We start from the raw sequence: 25,267 nt of genomic DNA, 5'->3' as shown, positions 1-25,267 counted from the left end.
TCAAAAAGGTCAACAGCACTTGGGATTCCCAACCAGTCTCCCATGCTGGTACTTGCCAAGCCTTAAGCTGCATTGCTGCTGCGATCTGACGAGAGCAGGCACATTCAGCTTAGAATGGCCGTTGACGGCAGCTGTTCAATTTGAACCTTCTTTTGCTATCTCATAGAGAAACTAACACAATTTTCAGGTTAAAAAAGGTCAACGGAACTTGGGATTCCCAGCCAGTCTCCCATGCTGGTACTTGCCAAGCCTTAAGCTGCATTGCTGCTGCGATCTGACGAGAGCAGGCACATTCAGCTTAGAATGGCCGTTGACAGCAGTTGTTCAATTTGAACCTTCTTCTACTATCTCATATAGAAACTAACACAATTTTCAGGTTCAAAAAGGTCACCAGAACTTGGGATTCCAAGCCAGTCTCCCATGCTGGTACTTGCCAAGCCTTAAGCTGCATCGCTGCTGCGATCTGACAAGAGCACACACATTCAGCTTAGAATGGCCGTTGACAGCAGCTGTTCAATTTGAACCTTCTTTTACTATCTCATAGAGAAAATAACACAATTTTCAGGTTCAAAAAGGGCAACGGAACTTGGGATTCCCATGCTGGTACTTGCCAAGCCTTAAGCTGCATTGCTGCTGCGATCTGGCAAGAGCAGGCACATTCAGCTTAGAATGGCCATTGACAGCAATTGTTCAATTTGAACCTTCTTCTACTATTTTATATAGAAACTAACACAATTTTCAGGTTCAAGAAGGTCCCCAGAACTTGGGATTCCAAGCAAGTCTCCCATGCTGGTACTTGCCAAGCCTTAAGCTGCATCGCTGCTGCGATCTGACAAGAGCACGCACATTCAGCTTAGAATGGCCGTTGACAGCAGCTGTTCAATTTGAACCTTCTTTTACTATCTCATAGAGAAACTAACACAATTTTCAGTTTCAAAAAGGTCAACAGAACTTGGAATTCCCAGCCAGTCTCCCATGCTGGTACTTGCCAAGCCTTAAGCTGCATTGCTGCTGCGATCTGACGAGAGCAGGCACATTCAGCTTAGAATGGCCGTTGACAGCAGCTGTTCAATTTGAACCTTCTTTTGCTATCTCATAGAGAAACGAACACAATTTTCAGGTTAAAAAAGGTCAACGGAACTTGGGATTCCCAGCCAGTCTCCCATGCTGGTACTTGCCAAGCCTTAATCTGCATTGCTGCTGCGATCTGACGAGAGGAGGCACATTCAGCTTAGAATGGCCATTGACAGCAGCATTTCAAATTGAACCTTCTTTTACTATCTCATAGAGAAACTAAAACAATTTTCAAGTTCAAAAAGGTCAACAGAACTTGGGATTCCCAGCCAGTCTCCCATGCTGGTACTTGCCAAGCCTTAAGCTGCATCGCTGCTGCGATCTGACAAGAGCACGCACATTCAGCTTAGAATGGCCGTTGACAGCAGCTGTTCAATTTGAACCTTCTTTTACTATCTCATAGAGAAACTAACACAATTTTCAGGTTCAAAAAGGTCAACAGAACTTGGGATTCCCAGCCAGTCTCCCATGCTGGTACTTGCCAAGCCTTAAGCTGCATTGCTGCTGCGATCTGACGAGAGCAGGCACATTAAGCTTAGAATGGCTGTTGACAGCAGCTGTTCAATTTGAACCTTCTTCTACTATCTCATATAGAAACTAACACAATTTTCAGGTTCAAAAAGGTCACCAGAACTTGGGATTCCAAGCCAGTCTCCCATGCTGGTACTTGCCAAGCCTTAAGCTGCATCGCTGCTGCGATCTGACAAGAGCACGCACATTCAGCTTAGAATGGCCGTTGACAGCAGCTGTTCAATTTGAACCTTCTTTTACTATCTCATAGAGAAACTAACACAATTTTCAGGTTCAAAAAGGTCAACGGAACTTGGGATTCCCAGCCAGTCTCCCATGCTGGTACTTGCCAAGCCTTAAGCTGCATTGCTGCTGCGATCTGACGAGAGCAGGCACATTCAGCTTAGAATGGCCATTGACAGCAGTTGTTCAATTTGAACCTTCTTCTACTATCTCATATAGAAACTAACACAATTTTCAGGTTCAAAAAGGTAAATGGAACTTGGGATTCCCAGCCAGTCTCCCATGCTGGTACTTGCCAAGCCTTAAGCTGCATCGTTGCTGCGATCTGACAAGAGCACGCACATTCAGCTTAGAATGGCCGTTGACAGCAGTTGTTCAATTTGAACCTTCTTCTACTATCTCATATAGAAACTAACACAATTTTCAGGTTCAAAAAGGTCACCAGAACTTGGGATTCCAGGCCAGTCTCCCATGCTGGTACTTGCCAAGCCTTAAGCTGCATTGCTGCTGCGAATCTGACAAGAGCAGGCACATTCAGCTTAGATTGGCCGTTGACAGCAGCTGTTCAATTTGAACCTTCTTTTGCTATCTCATAGAGAAACTAACACAATTTTCATGTTCAAAAAGGTCAACGGAACTTGGGATTCCCAGCCAGTCTCCCATGCTGGTATTTGCCAAGCCTTAAGCTGCATTGCTGCTGCGATCTGACGAGAGCAGGCACATTCAGCTTAGAATGGCCGTTGACAGCAGCTGTTCAATTTTAACCTTCTTTTACTATCTCATAGAGAAACTAACACAATTTTCAGGTTCAAACCAGTCAACAGAACTTGGGATTCCCAGCCAGTCTCCCATGCTAGTACTTGCCAAGCCTTAAGCTGCATCACTGCTGCGATTTGACAAGAGCACGCACATTCAGGTTAGAATGGCCGTTGACAGCAGCTTTTCAATTTGAACCTTCTTTTACTATCTCATAGAGAAACTAACACAATTTTCAGGTTCAAAAAGGTCAACGGAACTTGGGATTCCCAGCCAGTCTCCCATGATGGTACTTGCCAAGCCTTAAGCTGCATTGCTGCTGCGACCTGACGAGAGCAGGCACATTCAGCTTAGAATGGCCGTTGACAGCAGCTGTTCAATTTGAACCTTCTTTTACTATCGCATAGAGAAACTAACACAATTTTCAGGTTCAAAAAGGTCAACAGAACTTGGGATTCCCAGCCAGTCTCCCATGCTGGTACTTGCCAAGCCTTAAGCTGCATTGCTGCTGCGATTTGACGAGAGCAGGCACATTCAGCTTAGAATGGCCGTTGACAGCAGCTGTTCAATTTGAACCTTCTTTTACTATCTCATAGAGAAACTAACACAATTTTCAAGTTCAAAAAGGTCAACAGAACTTGGGATTCCCAGCCAGTCTCCCATGCTGTCATTTGCCAAGCCTTAAGCTGCATCTCTGCTGCGATCTGACAAGAGCACGCACATTCAGCTTAGAATGGCCGTTGACAGCAGTTGTTCAATTTGAACCTTCTTTTACTATCTCATAGAGAAACTAACACAATATTCAGGTTCAAAAAGGTCAACGGAACTTCGGATTCCCAGCCAGTCTCCCATGCTGGTACTTGCCAAGCCTTAAGCTGCTGCAATCTGACGAGAGCAGGCACATTCAGCTTAGAATGGCCGTTGACAGCAGCTGCTCAATTTGAACCTTCTTTTACTATCTCATAGAGAAACTAACACAATTTTCAGGTTAAAAATGATCAACAGAACTTGATATTCCCAGCCAGTCTCCCATGCTGGTACTTGCCAAGCCTTAAGCTGCATCGCTGCTGCGATCTGAAAAGAGCACACACATTCAGCTTAGAATGGCCGTTGACAGCAGTTGTTCAATTTGAACCTTCTTCTACTATCTCATAGAGAAACTAACACAATTTTCAGGTTCAAAAAGGTCAACAGAACTTGGGATTCCAAGCCAGTCTCCCATGCTGGTACTTGCCAAGCCTTAAGCTGCATCGCTGCTGCGATCTGACAAGAGCACGCACATTCAGCTTAGAATGGCCGTTGACAGCAGCTGTTCAATTTGAACCTTCTTTTACTATCTCATAGAGAAACTAACACAATTTTCAGTTTCAAAAAGGTCAACAGAACTTGGGATTCCCAGCCAGTCTCCCATGCTGGTACTTGCCAAGCCTTAAGCTGCATTGTTGCTGCGATCTGACGAGAGCAGGCACATTCAGCTTAGAATGGCCGTTGACAGCAGCTGTTCAATTTGAACCTTCTTTTGCTATCTCATAGAGAAACTAACACAATTTTCAGGTTAAAAAAGGTCAACGGAACTTGGGATTCCCAGCCAGTCTCCCATGCTGGTACTTGCCAAGCCTTAAGCTGCATTGCTGCTGCGATCTGACGAGAGCAGGCACATTCAGCTTAGAATGGCCATTGACAGCAGTTGTTCAATTTTAACCTTCTTCTACTATCTCATATAGAAACTAACACAATTTTCAGGTTCAAAAAGGTCACCAGAACTTGGGATTCCAAGCCAGTCTCCCATGCTGGTACTTGCCAAGCCTTAAGCTGCATCGCTGCTGTGATCTGACAAGAGCACGCACATTCAGCTTAGAATGGCCGTTGACAGCAGCTGTTCAATTTGAACTTTCTTTTACTATCTCATAGAGAAACTAACACAATTTTCAGGTTCAAAAAGGTCAACGGAACTTGGGATTCCCAGCCAGTCTCCCATGCTGGTACTTGCCAAGCCTTAAGCTGCATTGCTGCTGCGATCTGACGAGAGCAGGCACATTCAGCTTAGAATGGCCATTGACAGCAGTTGTTCAATTTGAACCTTCTTCTACTATCTCATATAGAAACTCACACAATTTTCAGGTTCAAAAAGGTCACCAGAACTTGGGATTCCAAGCCAGTCTCCCATGCTGGTACTTGCCAAGCCTTAAGCTGCATTGCTGCTGCAATCTGACAAGAGAAGGCACATTCAGCTTAGAATGGCCGTTGACAGCAGCTGTTCAATTTGAACCTTCTTTTGCTATCTCATAGAGAAACTAACTCAATTTTCAGGTTCAAAAAGGTCACCAGAACTTGGGATTCCAAGCCAGTCTCCCATGCTGGTACTTGCCAAGCCTTAAGCTGCATCGCTGCTGCGATCTGACAAGAGCACGCACATACAGCTTAGAATGGCCGTTGACAGCAGCTGTTCAATTTGAACCTTCTTTTACTATCTCATAGAGAAACTAACACATTTTCAGGTTCAAAAAGGTCAACAGAACTTGGGATTCCCAGCCAGTCTCCCATGCTGGTACTTGCCAAGCCTTAAGCTGCATTGCTGCTGCGATCTGACAAGAGCAGGCACATTCAGCTTAGAATGGCCGTTGAAAGCAGCTGTTCAATTTGAACCTTCTTTTACTATCTCATAGAGAAACTAACACAATTTTCAGGTTCAAAAAGGTCAACGGTACTTGGGATTCCCAGCCAGTCTCCCATGCTGGTACTTGCCAAGCCTTAAGCTGCATTGCTGCTGCGATCTGACGAGAGCAGGCACATTCAGCTTAGAATGGCCGTTGACAGCAGCTGTTCAATTTGAACCTTCTTTTACTATCTCATATAGAAACTAACACAATTTTCAGGTTAAAAAAGGTCAACAGAACTTGGGATTCCCAGCCAGTCTCCCATGCTGGTACTTGCCAAGCCTTAAGCTGCATTGCTGCTGCGATCTGACGAGAGCAGGCACATTCAGCTTAGAATGGCCGTTGACAGCAGCTGTTCAATTTGAACCTTCTTTTGCTATCTCATAGAGAAACTAACACAATTTTCAGGTTCAAAACGGTCAACGGAACTTGGGATTCCCAGCCAGTCTCCCATGCTGGTACTTGCCAAGCCTTAAGCTGCATTGCTGCTGCGATCTGACGAGAGCAGGCACATTCAGCTTAGAATTGCCGTTGACAGCAGCTGTTCAATTTGAACTTTCTTTTACTATCTCATAGAGAAACTAACACAATTTTCAGGTTCAAAAAGGTCAACAGAACTTGGGATTCCCAGCCAGTCTCCCATGCTGGTACTTGCCAAGCCTTAAGCTGCATCGCTGCTGCGATCTGAAAAGAGCACACACATTCAGCTTAGAATGGCCGCTGACAGCAGTTGTTCAATTTGAACCTTCTTCTACTATCTCATAGAGAAACTAACACAATTTTCAGGTTCAAAACGGTCACCAGAACTTGGGATTCCCAGCCAGTCTCCCATGCTGGTACTTGCCAAGCCTTAAGCTGCATTGCTGCTGCGATCTGACGAGAGCAGGCACATTCAGCTTAGAATTGCCGTTGACAGCAGCTGTTCAATTTGAACCTTCTTTTACTATCTCATAGAGAAACTAACACAATTTTCAGGTTCAAAAAGGTCAACAGAACTTGGGATTCCCAGCCAGTCTCCCATGCTGGTACTTGCCAAGCCTTAAGCTGCATCGCTGCTGCGATCTGAAAAGAGCACACACATTCAGCTTAGAATGGCCGTTGACAGCAGTTGTTCAATTTGAACCTTCTTCTACTATCTCATAGAGAAACTAACACAATTTTAAGGTTCAAAAAGGTCACCAGAACTTGGGATTCCCAGCCAGTCTCCCATGCTGGTATTTGCCAAGCCTTAAGCTGCATCGCTGCTGCGATCTGACAAGAGCACGCACATTCCGCTTAGAATGGCCGTTGACAGCAGCTTTTCAATTTGAACCTTCTTTTACTATCTCATAGAGAAACTAACACAATTTTCAGGTTCAAAAAGGTCAGCGGAACTTGGGATTCCCAGCCAGTCTCCCATGCTGGTACTTGCCAAGCCTTAAGCTGCATTGCTGCTGCGATCTGACGAGAGCAGGCACATTCAGCTTAGAATGGCCATTGACAGCAGCTGTTCAATTTGAACCTTCTTTTACTATCTCATAGAGAAACTAACACAATTTTCAGGTTCAAAAAGGTCAACGGAACTTGGGATTCCCAGCCAGTCTCCCATGCTGGTACTTGCCAAGCCTTAAGCTGCATTGCTGCTGCGATCTGACGAGAGCAGGCACATTCAGCTTAGAATGGCCGTTGACAGCAGCTGTTCAATTTGAACCTTCTTTTACTATCTCATAGAGAAACTAACACATTTTCAGGTTCAAAAAGGTCAACGGAACTTGGAATTCCCAGCCAGTCTCCCATGCTGGTACTTGCCAAGCCTTAAGCTGCATTGCTGCTGCGATCTGACGAGAGCAGGCACATTCAGCTTAGAATGGCCGTTGACAGCAGCTGTTCAATTTGAACCTTCTTTTACTATCTCATAGAGAAACTAACACATTTTCAGGTTCAAAAAGGTCAACGGAACTTGGAATTCCCAGCCAGTCTCCCATGCTGGTACTTGCCAAGCCTTAAGCTGCATTGCTGCTGTGATCTGACGAGAGCAGGCTCATTCAGCTTAGAATGGCCGTTGACAGCAGCTGTTCAATTTGAACCTTCTTTTACTATCTCATAGAGAAACTAACACAATTTTCAGGTTAAAAATGGTCAACAGAACTTGAGATTCCCAGCCAGTCTCCCATGCTGGTACTTGCCAAGCCTTAAGCTGCATCGCTGCTGCGATCTGAAAAGAGCACACACATTCAGCTTAGAATGGCCGTTGACAGCAGTTGTTCAATTTGAACCTTCTTCTACTATCTCATAGAGAAACTAACACAATTTTCAGGTTCAAAAAGGTCAACAGAACTTGGGATTCCAAGCCAGTCTCCCATGCTGGTACTTGCCAAGCCTTAAGCTGCATCGCTGCTGCGATCTGACAAGAGCACGCACATTCAGCTTAGAATGGCCGTTGACAGCAGCTGTTCAATTTGAACCTTCTTTTACTATCTCATAGAGAAACTAACACAATTTTCAGTTTCAAAAAGGTCAACAGAACTTGGGATTCCCAGCCAGTCTCCCATGCTGGTACTTGCCAAGCCTTAAGCTGCATTGTTGCTGCGATCTGACGAGAGCAGGCACATTCAGCTTAGAATGGCCGTTGACAGCAGCTGTTCAATTTGAACCTTCTTTTGCTATCTCATAGAGAAACTAACACAATTTTCAGGTTAAAAAAGGTCAACGGAACTTGGGATTCCCAGCCAGTCTCCCATGCTGGTACTTGCCAAGCCTTAAGCTGCATTGCTGCTGCGATCTGACGAGAGCAGGCACATTCAGCTTAGAATGGCCATTGACAGCAGTTGTTCAATTTTAACCTTCTTCTACTATCTCATATAGAAACTAACACAATTTTCAGGTTCAAAAAGGTCACCAGAACTTGGGATTCGAAGCCAGTCTCCCATGCTGGTACTTGCCAAGCCTTAAGCTGCATCGCTGCTGTGATCTGACAAGAGCACGCACATTCAGCTTAGAATGGCCGTTGACAGCAGCTGTTCAATTTGAACCTTCTTTTACTATCTCATAGAGAAACTAACACAATTTTCAGGTTCAAAAAGGTCAACGGAACTTGGGATTCCCAGCCAGTCTCCCATGCTGGTACTTGCCAAGCCTTAAGCTGCATTGCTGCTGCGATCTGACGAGAGCAGGCACATTCAGCTTAGAATGGCCGTTGACAGCAGCTGTTCAATTTGAACCTTCTTTTACTATCTCATAGAGAAACTAACACATTTTCAGGTTCAAAAAGGTCAACGGAACTTGGAATTCCCAGCCAGTCTCCCATGCTGGTACTTGCCAAGCCTTAAGCTGCATTGCTGCTGCGATCTGACGAGAGCAGGCACATTCAGCTTAGAATGGCCGTTGACAGCAGCTGTTCAATTTGAACCTTCTTTTACTATCTCATAGAGAAACTAACACATTTTCAGGTTCAAAAAGGTCAACGGAACTTGGAATTCCCAGCCAGTCTCCCATGCTGGTACTTGCCAAGCCTTAAGCTGCATTGCTGCTGTGATCTGACGAGAGCAGGCTCATTCAGCTTAGAATGGCCGTTGACAGCAGCTGTTCAATTTGAACCTTCTTTTACTATCTCATAGAGAAACTAACACAATTTTCAGGTTAAAAATGGTCAACAGAACTTGAGATTCCCAGCCAGTCTCCCATGCTGGTACTTGCCAAGCCTTAAGCTGCATCGCTGCTGCGATCTGAAAAGAGCACACACATTCAGCTTAGAATGGCCGTTGACAGCAGTTGTTCAATTTGAACCTTCTTCTACTATCTCATAGAGAAACTAACACAATTTTCAGGTTCAAAAAGGTCAACAGAACTTGGGATTCCAAGCCAGTCTCCCATGCTGGTACTTGCCAAGCCTTAAGCTGCATCGCTGCTGCGATCTGACAAGAGCACGCACATTCAGCTTAGAATGGCCGTTGACAGCAGCTGTTCAATTTGAACCTTCTTTTACTATCTCATAGAGAAACTAACACAATTTTCAGTTTCAAAAAGGTCAACAGAACTTGGGATTCCCAGCCAGTCTCCCATGCTGGTACTTGCCAAGCCTTAAGCTGCATTGTTGCTGCGATCTGACGAGAGCAGGCACATTCAGCTTAGAATGGCCGTTGACAGCAGCTGTTCAATTTGAACCTTCTTTTGCTATCTCATAGAGAAACTAACACAATTTTCAGGTTAAAAAAGGTCAACGGAACTTGGGATTCCCAGCCAGTCTCCCATGCTGGTACTTGCCAAGCCTTAAGCTGCATTGCTGCTGCGATCTGACGAGAGCAGGCACATTCAGCTTAGAATGGCCATTGACAGCAGTTGTTCAATTTTAACCTTCTTCTACTATCTCATATAGAAACTAACACAATTTTCAGGTTCAAAAAGGTCACCAGAACTTGGGATTCGAAGCCAGTCTCCCATGCTGGTACTTGCCAAGCCTTAAGCTGCATCGCTGCTGTGATCTGACAAGAGCACGCACATTCAGCTTAGAATGGCCGTTGACAGCAGCTGTTCAATTTGAACCTTCTTTTACTATCTCATAGAGAAACTAACACAATTTTCAGGTTCAAAAAGGTCAACGGAACTTGGGATTCCCAGCCAGTCTCCCATGCTGGTACTTGCCAAGCCTTAAGCTGCATTGCTGCTGCGATCTGACGAGAGCAGGCACATTCAGCTTAGAATGGCCATTGACAGCAGTTGTTCAATTTGAACCTTCTTCTACTATCTCATATAGAAACTCACACAATTTTCAGGTTCAAAAAGGTCACCAGAACTTGGGATTTCAAGCCAGTCTCCCATGCTGGTACTTGCCAAGCCTTAAGCTGCATTGCTGCTGCAATCTGACAAGAGAAGGCACATTCAGCTTAGAATGGCCGTTGACAGCAGCTGTTCAATTTGAACCTTCTTTTGCTATCTCATAGAGAAACTAACACAATTTTCAGGTTCAAAAAGGTCACCAGAACTTGGGATTCCAAGCCAGTCTCCCATGCTGGTACTTGCCAAGCCTTAAGCTGCATCGCTGCTGCGATCTGACAAGAGCACGCACATACAGCTTAGAATGGCCGTTGACAGCAGCTGTTCAATTTGAACCTTCTTTTACTATCTCATAGAGAAACTAACACATTTTCAGGTTCAAAAAGGTCAACAGAACTTGGGATTCCCAGCCAGTCTCCCATGCTGGTACTTGCCAAGCCTTAAGCTGCATTGCTGCTGCGATCTGACGAGAGCAGGCACATTCAGCTTAGAATGGCCGTTGACAGCAGCTGTTCAATTTGAACCTTCTTTTACTATCTCATAGAGAAACTAACACATTTTCAGGTTCAAAAAGGTCAACGGAACTTGGAATTCCCAGCCAGTCTCCCATGCTGGTACTTGCCAAGCTTTAAGCTGCATTGCTGCTGTGATCTGACGAGAGCAGGCTCATTCAGCTTAGAATGGCCGTTGACAGCAGCTGTTCAATTTGAACCTTCTTTTACTATCTCATAGAGAAACTAACACAATTTTCAGGTTAAAAATGGTCAACAGAACTTGAGATTCCCAGCCAGTCTCCCATGCTGGTACTTGCCAAGCCTTAAGCTGCATCGCTGCTGCGATCTGAAAAGAGCACACACATTCAGCTTAGAATGGCCGTTGACAGCAGTTGTTCAATTTGAACCTTCTTCTACTATCTCATAGAGAAACTAACACAATTTTCAGGTTCAAAAAGGTCAACAGAACTTGGGATTCCAAGCCAGTCTCCCATGCTGGTACTTGCCAAGCCTTAAGCTGCATCGCTGCTGCGATCTGACAAGAGCACGCACATTCAGCTTAGAATGGCCGTTGACAGCAGCTGTTCAATTTGAACCTTCTTTTACTATCTCATAGAGAAACTAACACAATTTTCAGTTTCAAAAAGGTCAACAGAACTTGGGATTCCCAGCCAGTCTCCCATGCTGGTACTTGCCAAGCCTTAAGCTGCATTGTTGCTGCGATCTGACGAGAGCAGGCACATTCAGCTTAGAATGGCCGTTGACAGCAGCTGTTCAATTTGAACCTTCTTTTGCTATCTCATAGAGAAACTAACACAATTTTCAGGTTAAAAAAGGTCAACGGAACTTGGGATTCCCAGCCAGTCTCCCATGCTGGTACTTGCCAAGCCTTAAGCTGCATTGCTGCTGCGATCTGACGAGAGCAGGCACATTCAGCTTAGAATGGCCATTGACAGCAGTTGTTCAATTTTAACCTTCTTCTACTATCTCATATAGAAACTAACACAATTTTCAGGTTCAAAAAGGTCACCAGAACTTGGGATTCCAAGCCAGTCTCCCATGCTGGTACTTGCCAAGCCTTAAGCTGCATCGCTGCTGTGATCTGACAAGAGCACGCACATTCAGCTTAGAATGGCCGTTGACAGCAGCTGTTCAATTTGAACCTTCTTTTACTATCTCATAGAGAAACTAACACAATTTTCAGGTTCAAAAAGGTCAACGGAACTTGGGATTCCCAGCCAGTCTCCCATGCTGGTACTTGCCAAGCCTTAAGCTGCATTGCTGCTGCGATCTGACGAGAGCAGGCACATTCAGCTTAGAATGGCCATTGACAGCAGTTGTTCAATTTGAACCTTCTTCTACTATCTCATATAGAAACTCACACAATTTTCAGGTTCAAAAAGGTCACCAGAACTTGGGATTTCAAGCCAGTCTCCCATGCTGGTACTTGCCAAGCCTTAAGCTGCATTGCTGCTGCAATCTGACAAGAGAAGGCACATTCAGCTTAGAATGGCCGTTGACAGCAGCTGTTCAATTTGAACCTTCTTTTGCTATCTCATAGAGAAACTAACACAATTTTCAGGTTCAAAAAGGTCACCAGAACTTGGGATTCCAAGCCAGTCTCCCATGCTGGTACTTGCCAAGCCTTAAGCTGCATCGCTGCTGCGATCTGACAAGAGCACGCACATACAGCTTAGAATGGCCGTTGACAGCAGCTGTTCAATTTGAACCTTCTTTTACTATCTCATAGAGAAACTAACACATTTTCAGGTTCAAAAAGGTCAACAGAACTTGGGATTCCCAGCCAGTCTCCCATGCTGGTACTTGCCAAGCCTTAAGCTGCATTGCTGCTGCGATCTGACAAGAGCAGGCACATTCAGCTTAGAATGGCCGTTGAAAGCAGCTGTTCAATTTGAACCTTCTTTTACTATCTCATAGAGAAACTAACACAATTTTCAGGTTCAAAAAGGTCAACGGTACTTGGGATTCCCAGCCAGTCTCCCATGCTGGTACTTGCCAAGCCTTAAGCTGCATTGCTGCTGCGATCTGACGAGAGCAGGCACATTCAGCTTAGAATGGCCGTTGACAGCAGCTGTTCAATTTGAACCTTCTTTTGCTATCTCATATAGAAACTAACACAATTTTCAGGTTAAAAAAGGTCAACAGAACTTGGGATTCCCAGCCAGTCTCCCATGCTGGTACTTGCCAAGCCTTAAGCTGCATTGCTGCTGCGATCTGACGAGAGCAGGCACATTCAGCTTAGAATGGCCGTTGACAGCAGCTGTTCAATTTGAACCTTCTTTTGCTATCTCATAGAGAAACTAACACAATTTTCAGGTTCAAAACGGTCAACGGAACTTGGGATTCCCAGCCAGTCTCCCATGCTGGTACTTGCCAAGCCTTAAGCTGCATTGCTGCTGCGATCTGACGAGAGCAGGCACATTCAGCTTAGAATTGCCGTTGACAGCAGCTGTTCAATTTGAACTTTCTTTTACTATCTCATAGAGAAACTAACACAATTTTCAGGTTCAAAAAGGTCAACAGAACTTGGGATTCCCAGCCAGTCTCCCATGCTGGTACTTGCCAAGCCTTAAGCTGCATCGCTGCTGCGATCTGAAAAGAGCACACACATTCAGCTTAGAATGGCCGCTGACAGCAGTCGTTCAATTTGAACCTTCTTCTACTATCTCATAGAGAAACTAACACAATTTTCAGGTTCAAAACGGTCACCAGAACTTGGGATTCCCAGCCAGTCTCCCATGCTGGTACTTGCCAAGCCTTAAGCTGCATTGCTGCTGCGATCTGACGAGAGCAGGCACATTCAGCTTAGAATTGCCGTTGACAGCAGCTGTTCAATTTGAACCTTCTTTTACTATCTCATAGAGAAACTAACACAATTTTAAGGTTCAAAAAGGTCACCAGAACTTGGGATTCCCAGCCAGTCTCCCATGCTGGTATTTGCCAAGCCTTAAGCTGCATCGCTGCTGCGATCTGACAAGAGCACGCACATTCCGCTTAGAATGGCCGTTGACAGCAGCTTTTCAATTTGAACCTTCTTTTACTATCTCATAGAGAAACTAACACAATTTTCAGGTTCAAAAAGGTCAACGGAACTTGGGATTCCCAGCCAGTCTCCCATGCTGGTACTTGCCAAGCCTTAAGCTGCATTGCTGCTGCGATCTGACGAGAGCAGGCACATTCAGCTTAGAATGGCCATTGACAGCAGCTGTTCAATTTGAACCTTCTTTTACTATCTCATAGAGAAACTAACACAATTTTCAGGTTCAAAAAGGTCAACGGAACTTGGGATTCCCAGCCAGTCTCCCATGCTGGTACTTGCCAAGCCTTAAGCTGCATTGCTGCTGCGATCTGACGAGAGCAGGCACATTCAGCTTAGAATGGCCATTGACAGCAGTTGTTCAATTTGAACCTTCTTCTACTATCTCATATAGAAACTCACACAATTTTCAGGTTCAAAAAGGTCACCAGAACTTGGGATTCCAAGCCAGTCTCCCATGCTGGTACTTGCCAAGCCTTAAGCTGCATTGCTGCTGCAATCTGACAAGAGAAGGCACATTCAGCTTAGAATGGCCGTTGACAGTAGCTGTTCAATTTGAACCTTCTTTTGCTATCTCATAGAGAAACTAACACAATTTTCAGGTTCAAAAAGGTCACCAGAACTTGGGATTCCAAGCCAGTCTCCCATGCTGGTACTTGCCAAGCCTTAAGCTGCATCGCTGCTGCGATCTGACAAGAGCACGCACATACAGCTTAGAATGGCCGTTGACAGCAGCTGTTCAATTTGAACCTTCTTTTACTATCTCATAGAGAAACTAACACATTTTCAGGTTCAAAAAGGTCAACAGAACTTGGGATTCCCAGCCAGTCTCCCATGCTGGTACTTGCCAAGCCTTAAGCTGCATTGCTGCTGCGATCTGACAAGAGCAGGCACATTCAGCTTAGAATGGCCGTTGAAAGCAGCTGTTCAATTTGAACCTTCTTTTACTATCTCATAGAGAAACTAACACAATTTTCAGGTTCAAAAAGGTCAACGGTACTTGGGATTCCCAGCCAGTCTCCCATGCTGGTACTTGCCAAGCCTTAAGCTGCATTGCTGCTGCGATCTGACGAGAGCAGGCACATTCAGCTTAGAATGGCCGTTGACAGCAGCTGTTCAATTTGAACCTACTTTTACTATCTCATATAGAAACTAACACAATTTTCAGGTTAAAAAAGGTCAACAGAACTTGGGATTCCCAGCCAGTCTCCCATGCTGGTACTTGCCAAGCCTTAAGCTGCATTGCTGCTGCGATCTGACGAGAGCAGGCACATTCAGCTTAGAATGGCCGTTGACAGCAGCTGTTCAATTTGAACCTTCTTTTGCTATCTCATAGAGAAACTAACACAATTTTCAGGTTCAAAACGGTCAACGGAACTTGGGATTCCCAGCCAGTCTCCCATGCTGGTACTTGCCAAGCCTTAAGCTGCATTGCTGCTGCGATCTGACGAGAGCAGGCACATTCAGCTTAGAATTGCCGTTGACAGCAGCTGTTCAATTTGAACTTTCTTTTACTATCTCATAGAGAAACTAACACAATTTTCAGGTTCAAAAAGGTCAACAGAACTTGGGATTCCCAGCCAGTCTCCCATGCTGGTACTTGCCAAGCCTTAAGCTGCATCGCTGCTGCGATCTGAAAAGAGCACACACATTCAGCTTAGAATGGCCGCTGACAGCAGTTGTTCAATTTGAACCTTCTTCTACTATCTCATAGAGAAACTAACACAATTTTCAGGTTCAAAACGGTCACCAGAACTTGGGATTCCCAGCCAGTCTCCCATGCTGGTACTTGCCAAGCCTTAAGCTGCATTGCTGCTGCGATCTGACGAGAGCAGGCACATTCAGCTTAGAATTGCCGTTGACAGCAGCTGTTCAATTTGAACCTTCTTTTACTATCTCATAGAGAAACTAACACAATTTTCAGGTTCAAAAAGGTCAACAGAACTTGGGATTCCCAGCCAGTCTCCCATGCTGGTACTTGCCAAGCCTTAAGCTGCATCGCTGCTGCGATCTGAAAAGAGCACACACATTCAGCTTAGAATGGCCGTTGACAGCAGTTGTTCAATTTGAACCTTCTTCTACTATCTCATAGAGAAACTAACACAATTTTAAGGTTCAAAAAGGTCACCAGAACTTGGGATTCCCAGCCAGTCTCCCATGCTGGTATTTGCCAAGCCTTAAGCTGCATCGCTGCTGCGATCTGACAAGAGCACGCACATTCCGCTTAGAATGGCCGTTGACAGCAGCTTTTCAATTTGAACCTTCTTTTACTATCTCATAGAGAAACTAACACAATTTTCAGGTTCAAAAAGGTCAACGGAACTTGGGATTCCCAGCCAGTCTCCCATGCTGGTACTTGCCAAGCCTTAAGCTGCATTGCTGCTGCGATCTGACGAGAGCAGGCACATTCAGCTTAGAATGGCCATTGACAGCAGCTGTTCAATTTGAACCTTCTTTTACTATCTCATAGAGAAACTAACACATTTTCAGGTTCAAAAAGGTCAACGGAACTTGGAATTCCCAGCCAGTCTCCCATGCTGGTACTTGCCAAGCCTTAAGCTGCATTGCTGCTGCGATCTGACGAGAGCAGGCACATTCAGCTTAGAATGGCCGTTGACAGCAGCTGTTCAATTTGAACCTTCTTTAACTATCTCATAGAGAAACTAACACAATTTTCAGGTTCAGAAAGGTCAACAGAACTTGGGATTCCCAGCCAGTCTCCCATGCTGGTACTTGCCAAGCCTTAAGCTGCATTGCTGCTGTGATCTGACGAGAGCAGGCTCATTCAGCTTAGAATGGCCGTTGACAGCAGCTGTTCAATTTGAACCTTCTTTTACTATCTCATAGAGAAACTAACACAATTTTCAGGTTCAAAAAGGTCAACGGAACTTGGGATTCCCAGCCAGTCTCCCATGCTGGTACTTGCCAAGCCTTAAGCTGCATTGCTGCTGCGATCTGACGAGAGCAGGCACATTCAGCTTAGAATGGCCGTTGACAGCAGCTGTTCAATTTGAACCTTCTTTTACTATCTCATAGACAAACTAACACATTTTCAGGTTCAAAAAGGTCAACGGAACTTGGAATTCCCAGCCAGTCTCCCATGCTGGTACTTGCCAAGCCTTAAGCTGCATTGCTGCTGCGATCTGACGAGAGCAGGCACATTCAGCTTAGAATGGCCGTTGACAGCAGCTGTTCAATTTGAACCTTCTTTTACTATCTCATATAGAAACTAACACAATTTTCAGGTTCAAAAAGGTCAACAGAACTTGGGATTCCCAGCCAGTCTCCCATGCTGGTACTTGCCAAGCCTTAAGCTGCATTGCTGCTGCGATCTGACGAGAGCAGGCACATTCAGCTTAGAATGGCCGTTGACAGCAGCTGTTCAATTTGAACCTTCTTTTGCTATCTCATATAGAAACTAACACAATTTTCAGGTTCAAAAAGGTCAACAGAACTTGGGATTCCCAGCCAGTCTCCCATGCTGGTACTTGCCAAGCCTTAAGCTGCATTGCTGCTGCGATCTGACGAGAGCAGGCACATTCAGCTTAGAATGGCCGTTGACAGCAGCTGTTCAATTTGAACCTTCTTTTACTATCTCATAGAGAAACTAACACATTTTCAGGTTCAAAAAGGTCAACGGAACTTGGAATTCCCAGCCAGTCTCCCATGCTGGTACTTGCCAAGCCTTAAGCTGCATTGCTGCTGCGATCTGACGAGAGCAGGCACATTCAGCTTAGAATGGCCGTTGACAGCAGCTGTTCAATTTGAACCTTCTTTTACTATCTCATAGAGAAACTAACACATTTTCAGGTTCAAAAAGGTCAACAGAACTTGGGATTCCCAGCCAGTCTCCCATGCTGGTACTTGCCAAGCCTTAAGCTGCATTGCTGCTGCGATCTGACAAGAGCAGGCACATTCAGCTTAGAATGGCCGTTGAAAGCAGCTGTTCAATTTGAACCTTCTTTTACTATCTCATAGAGAAACTAACACAATTTTCAGGTTCAAAAAGGTCAACGGTACTTGGGATTCCCAGCCAGTCTCCCATGCTGGTACTTGCCAAGCCTTAAGCTGCATTGCTGCTGCGATCTGACGAGAGCAGGCACATTCAGCTTAGAATGGCCGTTGACAGCAGCTGTTCAATTTGAACCTTCTTTTACTATCTCATATAGAAACTAACACAATTTTCAGGTTAAAAAAGGTCAACAGAACTTGGGATTCCCAGCCAGTCTCCCATGCTGGTACTTGCCAAGCCTTAAGCTGCATTGCTGCTGCGATCTGACGAGAGCAGGCACATTCAGCTTAGAATGGCCGTTGACAGCAGCTGTTCAATTTGAACCTTCTTTTGCTATCTCATAGAGAAACTAACACAATTTTCAGGTTCAAAACGGTCAACGGAACTTGGGATTCCCAGCCAGTCTCCCATGCTGGTACTTGCCAAGCCTTAAGCTGCATTGCTGCTGCGATCTGACGAGAGCAGGCACATTCAGCTTAGAATTGCCGTTGACAGCAGCTGTTCAATTTGAACTTTCTTTTACTATCTCATAGAGAAACTAACACAATTTTCAGGTTCAAAAAGGTCAACAGAACTTGGGATTCCCAGCCAGTCTCCCATGCTGGTACTTGCCAAGCCTTAAGCTGCATCGCTGCTGCGATCTGAAAAGAGCACACACATTCAGCTTAGAATGGCCGCTGACAGCAGTTGTTCAATTTGAACCTTCTTCTACTATCTCATAGAGAAACTAACACAATTTTCAGGTTCAAAACGGTCACCAGAACTTGGGATTCCCAGCCAGTCTCCCATGCTGGTACTTGCCAAGCCTTAAGCTGCATTGCTGCTGCGATCTGACGAGAGCAGGCACATTCAGCTTAGAATTGCCGTTGACAGCAGCTGTTCAATTTGAACCTTCTTTTACTATCTCATAGAGAAACTAACACAATTTTCAGGTTCAAAAAGGTCAACAGAACTTGGGATTCCCAGCCAGTCTCCCATGCTGGTACTTGCCAAGCCTTAAGCTGCATCGCTGCTGCGATCTGAAAAGAGCACACACATTCAGCTTAGAATGGCCGTTGACAGCAGTTGTTCAATTTGAACCTTCTTCTACTATCTCATAGAGAAACTAACACAATTTTAAGGTTCAAAAAGGTCACCAGAACTTGGGATTCCCAGCCAGTCTCCCATGCTGGTATTTGCCAAGCCTTAAGCTGCATCGCTGCTGCGATCTGACAAGAGCACGCACATTCCGCTTAGAATGGCCGTTGACAGCAGCTTTTCAATTTGAACCTTCTTTTACTATCTCATAGAGAAACTAACACAATTTTCAGGTTCAAAAAGGTCAACGGAACTTGGGATTCCCAGCCAGTCTCCCATGCTGGTACTTGCCAAGCCTTAAGCTGCATTGCTGCTGCGATCTGACGAGAGCAGGCACATTCAGCTTAGAATGGCCATTGACAGCAGCTGTTCAATTTGAACCTTCTTTTACTATCTCATAGAGAAACTAACACATTTTCAGGTTCAAAAAGGTCAACGGAACTTGGAATTCCCAGCCAGTCTCCCATGCTGGTACTTGCCAAGCCTTAAGCTGCATTGCTGCTGCGATCTGACGAGAGCAGGCACATTCAGCTTAGAATGGCCGTTGACAGCAGCTGTTCAATTTGAACCTTCTTTTACTATCTCATAGAGAAACTAACACATTTTCAGGTTCAAAAAGGTCAACGGAACTTGGAATTCCCAGCCAGTCTCCCATGCTGGTACTTGCCAAGCCTTAAGCTGCATTGCTGCTGCGATCTGACGAGAGCAGGCACATTCAGCTTAGAATGGCCGTTGACAGCAGCTGTTCAATTTGAACCTTCTTTAACTATCTCATAGAGAAACTAACACAATTTTCAGGTTCAGAAAGGTCAACAGAACTTGGGATTCCCAGCCAGTCTCCCATGCTGGTACTTGCCAAGCCTTAAGCTGCATTGCTGCTGTGATCTGACGAGAGCAGGCTCATTCAGCTTAGAATGGCCGTTGACAGCAGCTGTTCAATTTGAACCTTCTTTTACTATCTCATAGAGAAACTAACACAATTTTCAGGTTCAAAAAGGTCAACGGAACTTGGGATTCCCAGCCAGTCTCCCATGCTGGTACTTGCCAAGCCTTAAGCTGCATTGCTGCTGCGATCTGACGAGAGCAGGCACATTCAGCTTAGAATGGCCGTTGACAGCAGCTGTTCAATTTGAACCTTCTTTTACTATCTCATAGACAAACTAACACATTTTCAGGTTCAAAAAGGTCAACGGAACTTGGAATTCCCAGCCAGTCTCCCATGCTGGTACTTGCCAAGCCTTAAGCTGCATTGCTGCTGCGATCTGACGAGAGCAGGCACATTCAGCTTAGAATGGCCGTTGACAGCAGCTGTTCAATTTGAACCTTCTTTTACTATCTCATATAGAAACTAACACAATTTTCAGGTTCAAAAAGGTCAACAGAACTTGGGATTCCCAGCCAGTCTCCCATGCTGGTACTTGCCAAGCCTTAAGCTGCATTGCTGCTGCGATCTGACGAGAGCAGGCACATTCAGCTTAGAATGGCCGTTGACAGCAGCTGTTCAATTTGAACCTTCTTTTGCTATCTCATATAGAAACTAACACAATTTTCAGGTTCAAAAAGGTCAACAGAACTTGGGATTCCCAGCCAGTCTCCCATGCTGGTACTTGCCAAGCCTTAAGCTGCATTGCTGCTGCGATCTGACGAGAGCAGGCACATTCAGCTTAGAATGGCCGTTGACAGCAGCTGTTCAATTTGAACCTTCTTTTACTATCTCATAGAGAAACTAACACAATTTTCAGGTTCAAAAAGGTCAACAGAACTTGGGATTCCCAGCCAGTCTCCCATGCTGGTACTTGCCAAGCCTTAAGCTGCATCGCTGCTGCGATCTGAAAAGAGCACACACATTCAGCTTAGAATGACCGTTGACAGCAGTTGTTCAATTTGAACCTTCTTCTACTATCTCATAGAGAAACTAACACAATTTTCAGGTACAAAAAGGTCACCAGAACTTGGAATTCCCAGCCAGTCTCCCATGCTGGTACTTGCCAAGCCTTAAGCTGCATTGCTGCTGCAATCTGACGAGAGCAGGCACATTCAGCTTAGAATGGCCGTTGACAGCAGCTGTTCAATTTGAACCTTCTTTTACTATCTCATAGAGAAACTAACACATTTTCAGGTTCAAAAAGGTCAACGGAACTTGGAATTCCCAGCCAGTCTCCCATGCTGGTACTTGCCAAGCCTTAAGCTGCATTGCTGCTGCGATCTGACGAGAGCAGGCACATTCAGCTTAGAATGGCCGTTGACAGCAGCTGTTCAATTTGAACCTTCTTTAACTATCTCATAGAGAAACTAACACAATTTTCAGGTTCAAAAAGGTCAACAGAACTTGGGATTCCCAGCCAGTCTCCCATGCTGGTACTTGCCAAGCCTTAAGCTGCATTGCTGCTGTGATCTGACGAGAGCAGGCTCATTCAGCTTAGAATGGCCGTTGACAGCAGCTGTTCAATTTGAACCTTCTTTTACTATCTCATAGAGAAACTAACACAATTTTCAGGTTCAAAAAGGTCAACGGAACTTGGGATTCCCAGCCAGTCTCCCATGCTGGTACTTGCCAAGCCTTAAGCTGCATTGCTGCTGCGATCTGACGAGAGCAGGCACATTCAGCTTAGAATGGCCATTGACAGCAGCTGTTCAATTTGAACCTTCTTTTACTATCTCATAGAGAAACTAACACAATTTTCAGGTTCAAAAAGGTCAACGGAACTTGGGATTCCCAGCCAGTCTCCCATGCTGGTACTTGCCAAGCCTTAAGCTGCATTGCTGCTGCGATCTGACGAGAGCAGGCACATTCAGCTTAGAATGGCCATTGACAGCAGTTGTTCAATTTGAACCTTCTTCTACTATCTCATATAGAAACTCACACAATTTTCAGGTTCAAAAAGGTCACCAGAACTTGGGATTCCAAGCCAGTCTCCCATGCTGGTACTTGCCAAGCCTTAAGCTGCATTGCTGCTGCAATCTGACAAGAGAAGGCACATTCAGCTTAGAATGGCCGTTGACAGCAGCTGTTCAATTTGAACCTTCTTTTGCTATCTCATAGAGAAACTAACACAATTTTCAGGTTCAAAAAGGTCACCAGAACTTGGGATTCCAAGCCAGTCTCCCATGCTGGTACTTGCCAAGCCTTAAGCTGCATCGCTGCTGCGATCTGACAAGAGCACGCACATACAGCTTAGAATGGCCGTTGACAGCAGCTGTTCAATTTGAACCTTCTTTTACTATCTCATAGAGAAACTAACACATTTTCAGTTTCAAAAAGGTCAACAGAACTTGGGATTCCCAGCCAGTCTCCCATGCTGGTACTTGCCAAGCCTTAAGCTGCATTGCTGCTGCGATCTGACAAGAGCAGGCACATTCAGCTTAGAATGGCCGTTGAAAGCAGCTGTTCAATTTGAACCTTCTTTTACTATCTCATAGAGAAACTAACACAATTTTCAGGTTCAAAAAGGTCAACGGTACTTGGGATTCCCAGCCAGTCTCCCATGCTGGTACTTGCCAAGCCTTAAGCTGCATTGCTGCTGCGATCTGACGAGAGCAGGCACATTCAGCTTAGAATGGCCGTTGACAGCAGCTGTTCAATTTGAACCTTCTTTTACTATCTCATATAGAAACTAACACAATTTTCAGGTTAAAAAAGGTCAACAGAACTTGGGATTCCCAGCCAGTCTCCCATGCTGGTACTTGCCAAGCCTTAAGCTGCATTGCTGCTGCGATCTGACGAGAGCAGGCACATTCAGCTTAGAATGGCCGTTGACAGCAGCTGTTCAATTTGAACCTTCTTTTGCTATCTCATAGAGAAACTAACACAATTTTCAGGTTCAAAACGGTCAACGGAACTTGGGATTCCCAGCCAGTCTCCCATGCTGGTACTTGCCAAGCCTTAAGCTGCATTGCTGCTGCGATCTGACGAGAGCAGGCACATTCAGCTTAGAATTGCCGTTGACAGCAGCTGTTCAATTTGAACTTTCTTTTACTATCTCATAGAGAAACTAACACAATTTTCAGGTTCAAAAAGGTCAACAGAACTTGGGATTCCCAGCCAGTCTCCCATGCTGGTACTTGCCAAGCCTTAAGCTGCATCGCTGCTGCGATCTGAAAAGAGCACACACATTCAGCTTAGAATGGCCGCTGACAGCAGTTGTTCAATTTGAACCTTCTTCTACTATCTCATAGAGAAACTAACACAATTTTCAGGTTCAAAACGGTCACCAGAACTTGGGATTCCCAGCCAGTCTCCCATGCTGGTACTTGCCAAGCCTTAAGCTGCATTGCTGCTGCGATCTGACGAGAGCAGGCACATTCAGCTTAGAATTGCCGTTGACAGCAGCTGTTCAATTTGAACCTTCTTTTACTATCTCATAGAGAAACTAACACAATTTTCAGGTTCAAAAAGGTCAACAGAACTTGGGATTCCCAGCCAGTCTCCCATGCTGGTACTTGCCAAGCCTTAAGCTGCATCGCTGCTGCGATCTGAAAAGAGCACACACATTCAGCTTAGAATGGCCGTTGACAGCAGTTGTTCAATTTGAACCTTCTTCTACTATCTCATAGAGAAACTAACACAATTTTAAGGTTCAAAAAGGTCACCAGAACTTGGGATTCCCAGCCAGTCTCCCATGCTGGTATTTGCCAAGCCTTAAGCTGCATCGCTGCTGCGATCTGACAAGAGCACGCACATTCCGCTTAGAATGGCCGTTGACAGCAGCTTTTCAATTTGAACCTTCTTTTACTATCTCATAGAGAAACTAACACAATTTTCAGGTTCAAAAAGGTCAACGGAACTTGGGATTCCCAGCCAGTCTCCCATGCTGGTACTTGCCAAGCCTTAAGCTGCATTGCTGCTGCGATCTGACGAGAGCAGGCACATTCAGCTTAGAATGGCCATTGACAGCAGCTGTTCAATTTGAACCTTCTTTTACTATCTCATAGAGAAAATAACACATTTTCAGGTTCAAAAAGGTCAACGGAACTTGGAATTCCCAGCCAGTCTCCCATGCTGGTACTTGCCAAGCCTTAAGCTGCATTGCTGCTGCGATCTGACGAGAGCAGGCACATTCAGCTTAGAATGGCCGTTGACAGCAGCTGTTCAATTTGAACCTTCTTTTACTATCTCATAGAGAAACTAACACATTTTCAGGTTCAAAAAGGTCAACGGAACTTGGAATTCCCAGCCAGTCTCCCATGCTGGTACTTGCCAAGCCTTAAGCTGCATTGCTGCTGCGATCTGACGAGAGCAGGCACATTCAGCTTAGAATGGCCGTTGACAGCAGCTGTTCAATTTGAACCTTCTTTAACTATCTCATAGAGAAACTAACACAATTTTCAGGTTCAGAAAGGTCAACAGAACTTGGGATTCCCAGCCAGTCTCCCATGCTGGTACTTGCCAAGCCTTAAGCTGCATTGCTGCTGTGATCTGACGAGAGCAGGCTCATTCAGCTTAGAATGGCCGTTGACAGCAGCTGTTCAATTTGAACCTTCTTTTACTATCTCATAGAGAAACTAACACAATTTTCAGGTTCAAAAAGGTCAACGGAACTTGGGATTCCCAGCCAGTCTCCCATGCTGGTACTTGCCAAGCCTTAAGCTGCATTGCTGCTGCGATCTGACGAGAGCAGGCACATTCAGCTTAGAATGGCCGTTGACAGCAGCTGTTCAATTTGAACCTTCTTTTACTATCTCATAGAGAAACTAACACAATTTTCAGGTTCAAAAAGGTCAACAGAACTTGGGATTCCCAGCAAGTCTCCCATGCTGGTACTTGCCAAGCCTTAAGCTGCATCGCTGCTGCGATCTGAAAAGTGCACACACATTCAGCTTAGAATGGCCGTTGACAGCAGTTGTTCAATTTGAACCTTCTTCTACTATCTCATAGAGAAACTTACACAATTTTAAGGTTCAAAAAGGTCACCAGAACTTGGGATTCCCAGCCAGTCTCCCATGCTGGTATTTGCCAAGCCTTAAGCTGCATCGCTGCTGCGATCTGACAAGAGCACGCACATTCCGCTTAGAATGGCCGTTGACAGCAGCTTTTCAATTTGAACCTTCTTTTACTATCTCATAGAGAAACTAACACAATTTTCAGGTTCAAAAAGGTCAACGGAACTTGGGATTCCCAGCCAGTCTCCCATGCTGATACTTGCCAAGCCTTAAGCTGCATAGCTGCTGCGATCTGACGAGAGCAGGCACATTCAGCTTAGAATGGCCATTGACGGCAGCTGTTCAATTTGAACCTTCTTTTACTATCTCATAGAGAAACTAACACAATTTTCAGGTTCAAAAAGGTCAACGGAACTTGGGATTCCCAGCCAGTCTCCCATGCTGGTACTTGCCAAGCCTTAAGCTGCATTGCTGCTGCGATCTGACGAGAGCAGGCACATTCAGCTTAGAATGGCCGTTGACAGCAGCTGTTCAATTTGAACCTTCTTTTACTATCTCATAGAGAAACTAACACATTTTCAGGTTCAAAAAGGTCAACGGAACTTGGAATTCCCAGCCAGTCTCCCATGCTGGTACTTGCCAAGCCTTAAGCTGCATTGCTGCTGCGATCTGACGAGAGCAGGCACATTCAGCTTAGAATGGCCGTTGACAGCAGCTGTTCAATTTGAACCTTCTTTTACTATCTCATAGAGAA

General features: G+C 45.1%; 84 pseudogenes; all 84 read right to left on the bottom strand.

Moving 5' to 3' along the window:
• Nucleotides 1-7: 7 nt before the first annotated feature.
• On the bottom strand, nucleotides 8-126 carry LOC140084476 (5S ribosomal RNA; annotated as a pseudogene).
• A 70-nt stretch (nucleotides 127-196) lies between these two features.
• Nucleotides 197-315, bottom strand: LOC140093926 (5S ribosomal RNA; annotated as a pseudogene).
• A 625-nt stretch (nucleotides 316-940) lies between these two features.
• Nucleotides 941-1,059, bottom strand: LOC140078410 (5S ribosomal RNA; annotated as a pseudogene).
• A 259-nt stretch (nucleotides 1,060-1,318) lies between these two features.
• On the bottom strand, nucleotides 1,319-1,437 carry LOC140097188 (5S ribosomal RNA; annotated as a pseudogene).
• A 70-nt stretch (nucleotides 1,438-1,507) lies between these two features.
• Nucleotides 1,508-1,626, bottom strand: LOC140086159 (5S ribosomal RNA; annotated as a pseudogene).
• Nucleotides 1,627-1,885: 259 nt separating this feature from the next.
• LOC140082803 (5S ribosomal RNA) lies at nucleotides 1,886-2,004 on the bottom strand (annotated as a pseudogene).
• Nucleotides 2,005-2,453: 449 nt separating this feature from the next.
• Nucleotides 2,454-2,572, bottom strand: LOC140088564 (5S ribosomal RNA; annotated as a pseudogene).
• Nucleotides 2,573-2,831: 259 nt separating this feature from the next.
• LOC140087252 (5S ribosomal RNA) lies at nucleotides 2,832-2,950 on the bottom strand (annotated as a pseudogene).
• A 70-nt stretch (nucleotides 2,951-3,020) lies between these two features.
• On the bottom strand, nucleotides 3,021-3,139 carry LOC140093660 (5S ribosomal RNA; annotated as a pseudogene).
• An 818-nt stretch (nucleotides 3,140-3,957) lies between these two features.
• LOC140078545 (5S ribosomal RNA) lies at nucleotides 3,958-4,076 on the bottom strand (annotated as a pseudogene).
• A 70-nt stretch (nucleotides 4,077-4,146) lies between these two features.
• LOC140082802 (5S ribosomal RNA) lies at nucleotides 4,147-4,265 on the bottom strand (annotated as a pseudogene).
• A 259-nt stretch (nucleotides 4,266-4,524) lies between these two features.
• LOC140082801 (5S ribosomal RNA) lies at nucleotides 4,525-4,643 on the bottom strand (annotated as a pseudogene).
• Nucleotides 4,644-5,090: 447 nt separating this feature from the next.
• Nucleotides 5,091-5,209, bottom strand: LOC140096008 (5S ribosomal RNA; annotated as a pseudogene).
• Nucleotides 5,210-5,279: 70 nt separating this feature from the next.
• On the bottom strand, nucleotides 5,280-5,398 carry LOC140081181 (5S ribosomal RNA; annotated as a pseudogene).
• A 70-nt stretch (nucleotides 5,399-5,468) lies between these two features.
• Nucleotides 5,469-5,587, bottom strand: LOC140079437 (5S ribosomal RNA; annotated as a pseudogene).
• Nucleotides 5,588-5,657: 70 nt separating this feature from the next.
• LOC140083945 (5S ribosomal RNA) lies at nucleotides 5,658-5,776 on the bottom strand (annotated as a pseudogene).
• A 259-nt stretch (nucleotides 5,777-6,035) lies between these two features.
• Nucleotides 6,036-6,154, bottom strand: LOC140096752 (5S ribosomal RNA; annotated as a pseudogene).
• A 448-nt stretch (nucleotides 6,155-6,602) lies between these two features.
• Nucleotides 6,603-6,721, bottom strand: LOC140092481 (5S ribosomal RNA; annotated as a pseudogene).
• A 70-nt stretch (nucleotides 6,722-6,791) lies between these two features.
• LOC140093914 (5S ribosomal RNA) lies at nucleotides 6,792-6,910 on the bottom strand (annotated as a pseudogene).
• A 69-nt stretch (nucleotides 6,911-6,979) lies between these two features.
• LOC140083445 (5S ribosomal RNA) lies at nucleotides 6,980-7,098 on the bottom strand (annotated as a pseudogene).
• Nucleotides 7,099-7,167: 69 nt separating this feature from the next.
• On the bottom strand, nucleotides 7,168-7,286 carry LOC140092535 (5S ribosomal RNA; annotated as a pseudogene).
• A 448-nt stretch (nucleotides 7,287-7,734) lies between these two features.
• On the bottom strand, nucleotides 7,735-7,853 carry LOC140078544 (5S ribosomal RNA; annotated as a pseudogene).
• Nucleotides 7,854-7,923: 70 nt separating this feature from the next.
• On the bottom strand, nucleotides 7,924-8,042 carry LOC140082800 (5S ribosomal RNA; annotated as a pseudogene).
• Nucleotides 8,043-8,301: 259 nt separating this feature from the next.
• Nucleotides 8,302-8,420, bottom strand: LOC140093902 (5S ribosomal RNA; annotated as a pseudogene).
• A 69-nt stretch (nucleotides 8,421-8,489) lies between these two features.
• Nucleotides 8,490-8,608, bottom strand: LOC140083434 (5S ribosomal RNA; annotated as a pseudogene).
• A 69-nt stretch (nucleotides 8,609-8,677) lies between these two features.
• On the bottom strand, nucleotides 8,678-8,796 carry LOC140092534 (5S ribosomal RNA; annotated as a pseudogene).
• A 448-nt stretch (nucleotides 8,797-9,244) lies between these two features.
• Nucleotides 9,245-9,363, bottom strand: LOC140078543 (5S ribosomal RNA; annotated as a pseudogene).
• Nucleotides 9,364-9,433: 70 nt separating this feature from the next.
• LOC140082799 (5S ribosomal RNA) lies at nucleotides 9,434-9,552 on the bottom strand (annotated as a pseudogene).
• Nucleotides 9,553-9,811: 259 nt separating this feature from the next.
• LOC140082798 (5S ribosomal RNA) lies at nucleotides 9,812-9,930 on the bottom strand (annotated as a pseudogene).
• Nucleotides 9,931-10,377: 447 nt separating this feature from the next.
• Nucleotides 10,378-10,496, bottom strand: LOC140079435 (5S ribosomal RNA; annotated as a pseudogene).
• A 636-nt stretch (nucleotides 10,497-11,132) lies between these two features.
• On the bottom strand, nucleotides 11,133-11,251 carry LOC140078541 (5S ribosomal RNA; annotated as a pseudogene).
• A 70-nt stretch (nucleotides 11,252-11,321) lies between these two features.
• Nucleotides 11,322-11,440, bottom strand: LOC140082797 (5S ribosomal RNA; annotated as a pseudogene).
• A 259-nt stretch (nucleotides 11,441-11,699) lies between these two features.
• Nucleotides 11,700-11,818, bottom strand: LOC140082796 (5S ribosomal RNA; annotated as a pseudogene).
• A 447-nt stretch (nucleotides 11,819-12,265) lies between these two features.
• Nucleotides 12,266-12,384, bottom strand: LOC140096007 (5S ribosomal RNA; annotated as a pseudogene).
• A 70-nt stretch (nucleotides 12,385-12,454) lies between these two features.
• On the bottom strand, nucleotides 12,455-12,573 carry LOC140081065 (5S ribosomal RNA; annotated as a pseudogene).
• Nucleotides 12,574-12,643: 70 nt separating this feature from the next.
• On the bottom strand, nucleotides 12,644-12,762 carry LOC140079434 (5S ribosomal RNA; annotated as a pseudogene).
• A 70-nt stretch (nucleotides 12,763-12,832) lies between these two features.
• LOC140083943 (5S ribosomal RNA) lies at nucleotides 12,833-12,951 on the bottom strand (annotated as a pseudogene).
• Nucleotides 12,952-13,210: 259 nt separating this feature from the next.
• Nucleotides 13,211-13,329, bottom strand: LOC140096750 (5S ribosomal RNA; annotated as a pseudogene).
• A 259-nt stretch (nucleotides 13,330-13,588) lies between these two features.
• Nucleotides 13,589-13,707, bottom strand: LOC140082795 (5S ribosomal RNA; annotated as a pseudogene).
• A 70-nt stretch (nucleotides 13,708-13,777) lies between these two features.
• Nucleotides 13,778-13,896, bottom strand: LOC140082794 (5S ribosomal RNA; annotated as a pseudogene).
• Nucleotides 13,897-14,343: 447 nt separating this feature from the next.
• LOC140096006 (5S ribosomal RNA) lies at nucleotides 14,344-14,462 on the bottom strand (annotated as a pseudogene).
• Nucleotides 14,463-14,532: 70 nt separating this feature from the next.
• On the bottom strand, nucleotides 14,533-14,651 carry LOC140080948 (5S ribosomal RNA; annotated as a pseudogene).
• A 70-nt stretch (nucleotides 14,652-14,721) lies between these two features.
• On the bottom strand, nucleotides 14,722-14,840 carry LOC140079433 (5S ribosomal RNA; annotated as a pseudogene).
• Nucleotides 14,841-14,910: 70 nt separating this feature from the next.
• Nucleotides 14,911-15,029, bottom strand: LOC140083942 (5S ribosomal RNA; annotated as a pseudogene).
• A 259-nt stretch (nucleotides 15,030-15,288) lies between these two features.
• LOC140096748 (5S ribosomal RNA) lies at nucleotides 15,289-15,407 on the bottom strand (annotated as a pseudogene).
• A 448-nt stretch (nucleotides 15,408-15,855) lies between these two features.
• Nucleotides 15,856-15,974, bottom strand: LOC140082792 (5S ribosomal RNA; annotated as a pseudogene).
• A 69-nt stretch (nucleotides 15,975-16,043) lies between these two features.
• LOC140083423 (5S ribosomal RNA) lies at nucleotides 16,044-16,162 on the bottom strand (annotated as a pseudogene).
• Nucleotides 16,163-16,232: 70 nt separating this feature from the next.
• LOC140095205 (5S ribosomal RNA) lies at nucleotides 16,233-16,351 on the bottom strand (annotated as a pseudogene).
• Nucleotides 16,352-16,421: 70 nt separating this feature from the next.
• Nucleotides 16,422-16,540, bottom strand: LOC140093889 (5S ribosomal RNA; annotated as a pseudogene).
• Nucleotides 16,541-16,609: 69 nt separating this feature from the next.
• On the bottom strand, nucleotides 16,610-16,728 carry LOC140083411 (5S ribosomal RNA; annotated as a pseudogene).
• A 70-nt stretch (nucleotides 16,729-16,798) lies between these two features.
• Nucleotides 16,799-16,917, bottom strand: LOC140079432 (5S ribosomal RNA; annotated as a pseudogene).
• Nucleotides 16,918-16,987: 70 nt separating this feature from the next.
• On the bottom strand, nucleotides 16,988-17,106 carry LOC140079431 (5S ribosomal RNA; annotated as a pseudogene).
• A 69-nt stretch (nucleotides 17,107-17,175) lies between these two features.
• LOC140083400 (5S ribosomal RNA) lies at nucleotides 17,176-17,294 on the bottom strand (annotated as a pseudogene).
• A 69-nt stretch (nucleotides 17,295-17,363) lies between these two features.
• Nucleotides 17,364-17,482, bottom strand: LOC140096005 (5S ribosomal RNA; annotated as a pseudogene).
• Nucleotides 17,483-17,552: 70 nt separating this feature from the next.
• On the bottom strand, nucleotides 17,553-17,671 carry LOC140080833 (5S ribosomal RNA; annotated as a pseudogene).
• A 70-nt stretch (nucleotides 17,672-17,741) lies between these two features.
• On the bottom strand, nucleotides 17,742-17,860 carry LOC140079430 (5S ribosomal RNA; annotated as a pseudogene).
• A 70-nt stretch (nucleotides 17,861-17,930) lies between these two features.
• On the bottom strand, nucleotides 17,931-18,049 carry LOC140083941 (5S ribosomal RNA; annotated as a pseudogene).
• Nucleotides 18,050-18,308: 259 nt separating this feature from the next.
• LOC140096747 (5S ribosomal RNA) lies at nucleotides 18,309-18,427 on the bottom strand (annotated as a pseudogene).
• Nucleotides 18,428-18,875: 448 nt separating this feature from the next.
• Nucleotides 18,876-18,994, bottom strand: LOC140082791 (5S ribosomal RNA; annotated as a pseudogene).
• Nucleotides 18,995-19,063: 69 nt separating this feature from the next.
• Nucleotides 19,064-19,182, bottom strand: LOC140083389 (5S ribosomal RNA; annotated as a pseudogene).
• A 69-nt stretch (nucleotides 19,183-19,251) lies between these two features.
• On the bottom strand, nucleotides 19,252-19,370 carry LOC140083377 (5S ribosomal RNA; annotated as a pseudogene).
• A 70-nt stretch (nucleotides 19,371-19,440) lies between these two features.
• LOC140095203 (5S ribosomal RNA) lies at nucleotides 19,441-19,559 on the bottom strand (annotated as a pseudogene).
• Nucleotides 19,560-19,629: 70 nt separating this feature from the next.
• Nucleotides 19,630-19,748, bottom strand: LOC140093877 (5S ribosomal RNA; annotated as a pseudogene).
• Nucleotides 19,749-19,817: 69 nt separating this feature from the next.
• Nucleotides 19,818-19,936, bottom strand: LOC140083365 (5S ribosomal RNA; annotated as a pseudogene).
• A 70-nt stretch (nucleotides 19,937-20,006) lies between these two features.
• Nucleotides 20,007-20,125, bottom strand: LOC140079429 (5S ribosomal RNA; annotated as a pseudogene).
• A 70-nt stretch (nucleotides 20,126-20,195) lies between these two features.
• Nucleotides 20,196-20,314, bottom strand: LOC140079428 (5S ribosomal RNA; annotated as a pseudogene).
• A 259-nt stretch (nucleotides 20,315-20,573) lies between these two features.
• LOC140098110 (5S ribosomal RNA) lies at nucleotides 20,574-20,692 on the bottom strand (annotated as a pseudogene).
• A 69-nt stretch (nucleotides 20,693-20,761) lies between these two features.
• Nucleotides 20,762-20,880, bottom strand: LOC140083353 (5S ribosomal RNA; annotated as a pseudogene).
• Nucleotides 20,881-20,950: 70 nt separating this feature from the next.
• LOC140095201 (5S ribosomal RNA) lies at nucleotides 20,951-21,069 on the bottom strand (annotated as a pseudogene).
• A 70-nt stretch (nucleotides 21,070-21,139) lies between these two features.
• Nucleotides 21,140-21,258, bottom strand: LOC140082790 (5S ribosomal RNA; annotated as a pseudogene).
• Nucleotides 21,259-21,328: 70 nt separating this feature from the next.
• Nucleotides 21,329-21,447, bottom strand: LOC140082789 (5S ribosomal RNA; annotated as a pseudogene).
• Nucleotides 21,448-21,894: 447 nt separating this feature from the next.
• On the bottom strand, nucleotides 21,895-22,013 carry LOC140096004 (5S ribosomal RNA; annotated as a pseudogene).
• A 70-nt stretch (nucleotides 22,014-22,083) lies between these two features.
• On the bottom strand, nucleotides 22,084-22,202 carry LOC140080716 (5S ribosomal RNA; annotated as a pseudogene).
• A 70-nt stretch (nucleotides 22,203-22,272) lies between these two features.
• LOC140079427 (5S ribosomal RNA) lies at nucleotides 22,273-22,391 on the bottom strand (annotated as a pseudogene).
• A 70-nt stretch (nucleotides 22,392-22,461) lies between these two features.
• On the bottom strand, nucleotides 22,462-22,580 carry LOC140083940 (5S ribosomal RNA; annotated as a pseudogene).
• Nucleotides 22,581-22,839: 259 nt separating this feature from the next.
• Nucleotides 22,840-22,958, bottom strand: LOC140096746 (5S ribosomal RNA; annotated as a pseudogene).
• Nucleotides 22,959-23,406: 448 nt separating this feature from the next.
• On the bottom strand, nucleotides 23,407-23,525 carry LOC140082788 (5S ribosomal RNA; annotated as a pseudogene).
• A 69-nt stretch (nucleotides 23,526-23,594) lies between these two features.
• On the bottom strand, nucleotides 23,595-23,713 carry LOC140083341 (5S ribosomal RNA; annotated as a pseudogene).
• A 69-nt stretch (nucleotides 23,714-23,782) lies between these two features.
• Nucleotides 23,783-23,901, bottom strand: LOC140083329 (5S ribosomal RNA; annotated as a pseudogene).
• Nucleotides 23,902-23,971: 70 nt separating this feature from the next.
• On the bottom strand, nucleotides 23,972-24,090 carry LOC140095200 (5S ribosomal RNA; annotated as a pseudogene).
• Nucleotides 24,091-24,160: 70 nt separating this feature from the next.
• LOC140093865 (5S ribosomal RNA) lies at nucleotides 24,161-24,279 on the bottom strand (annotated as a pseudogene).
• Nucleotides 24,280-24,727: 448 nt separating this feature from the next.
• Nucleotides 24,728-24,846, bottom strand: LOC140084063 (5S ribosomal RNA; annotated as a pseudogene).
• A 70-nt stretch (nucleotides 24,847-24,916) lies between these two features.
• On the bottom strand, nucleotides 24,917-25,035 carry LOC140093853 (5S ribosomal RNA; annotated as a pseudogene).
• A 69-nt stretch (nucleotides 25,036-25,104) lies between these two features.
• LOC140083318 (5S ribosomal RNA) lies at nucleotides 25,105-25,223 on the bottom strand (annotated as a pseudogene).
• Nucleotides 25,224-25,267: the final 44 nt, after the last annotated feature.

Source organism: Engystomops pustulosus, chromosome 9, assembly GCF_040894005.1.
Source record: "Engystomops pustulosus chromosome 9, aEngPut4.maternal, whole genome shotgun sequence".
In the NCBI taxonomy this organism is placed as follows: Eukaryota; Metazoa; Chordata; class Amphibia; order Anura; family Leptodactylidae; genus Engystomops; species Engystomops pustulosus.
Note: the sequence above shows the minus strand (reverse complement) of the source record. Positions and strands in the feature narration are given on the sequence as shown.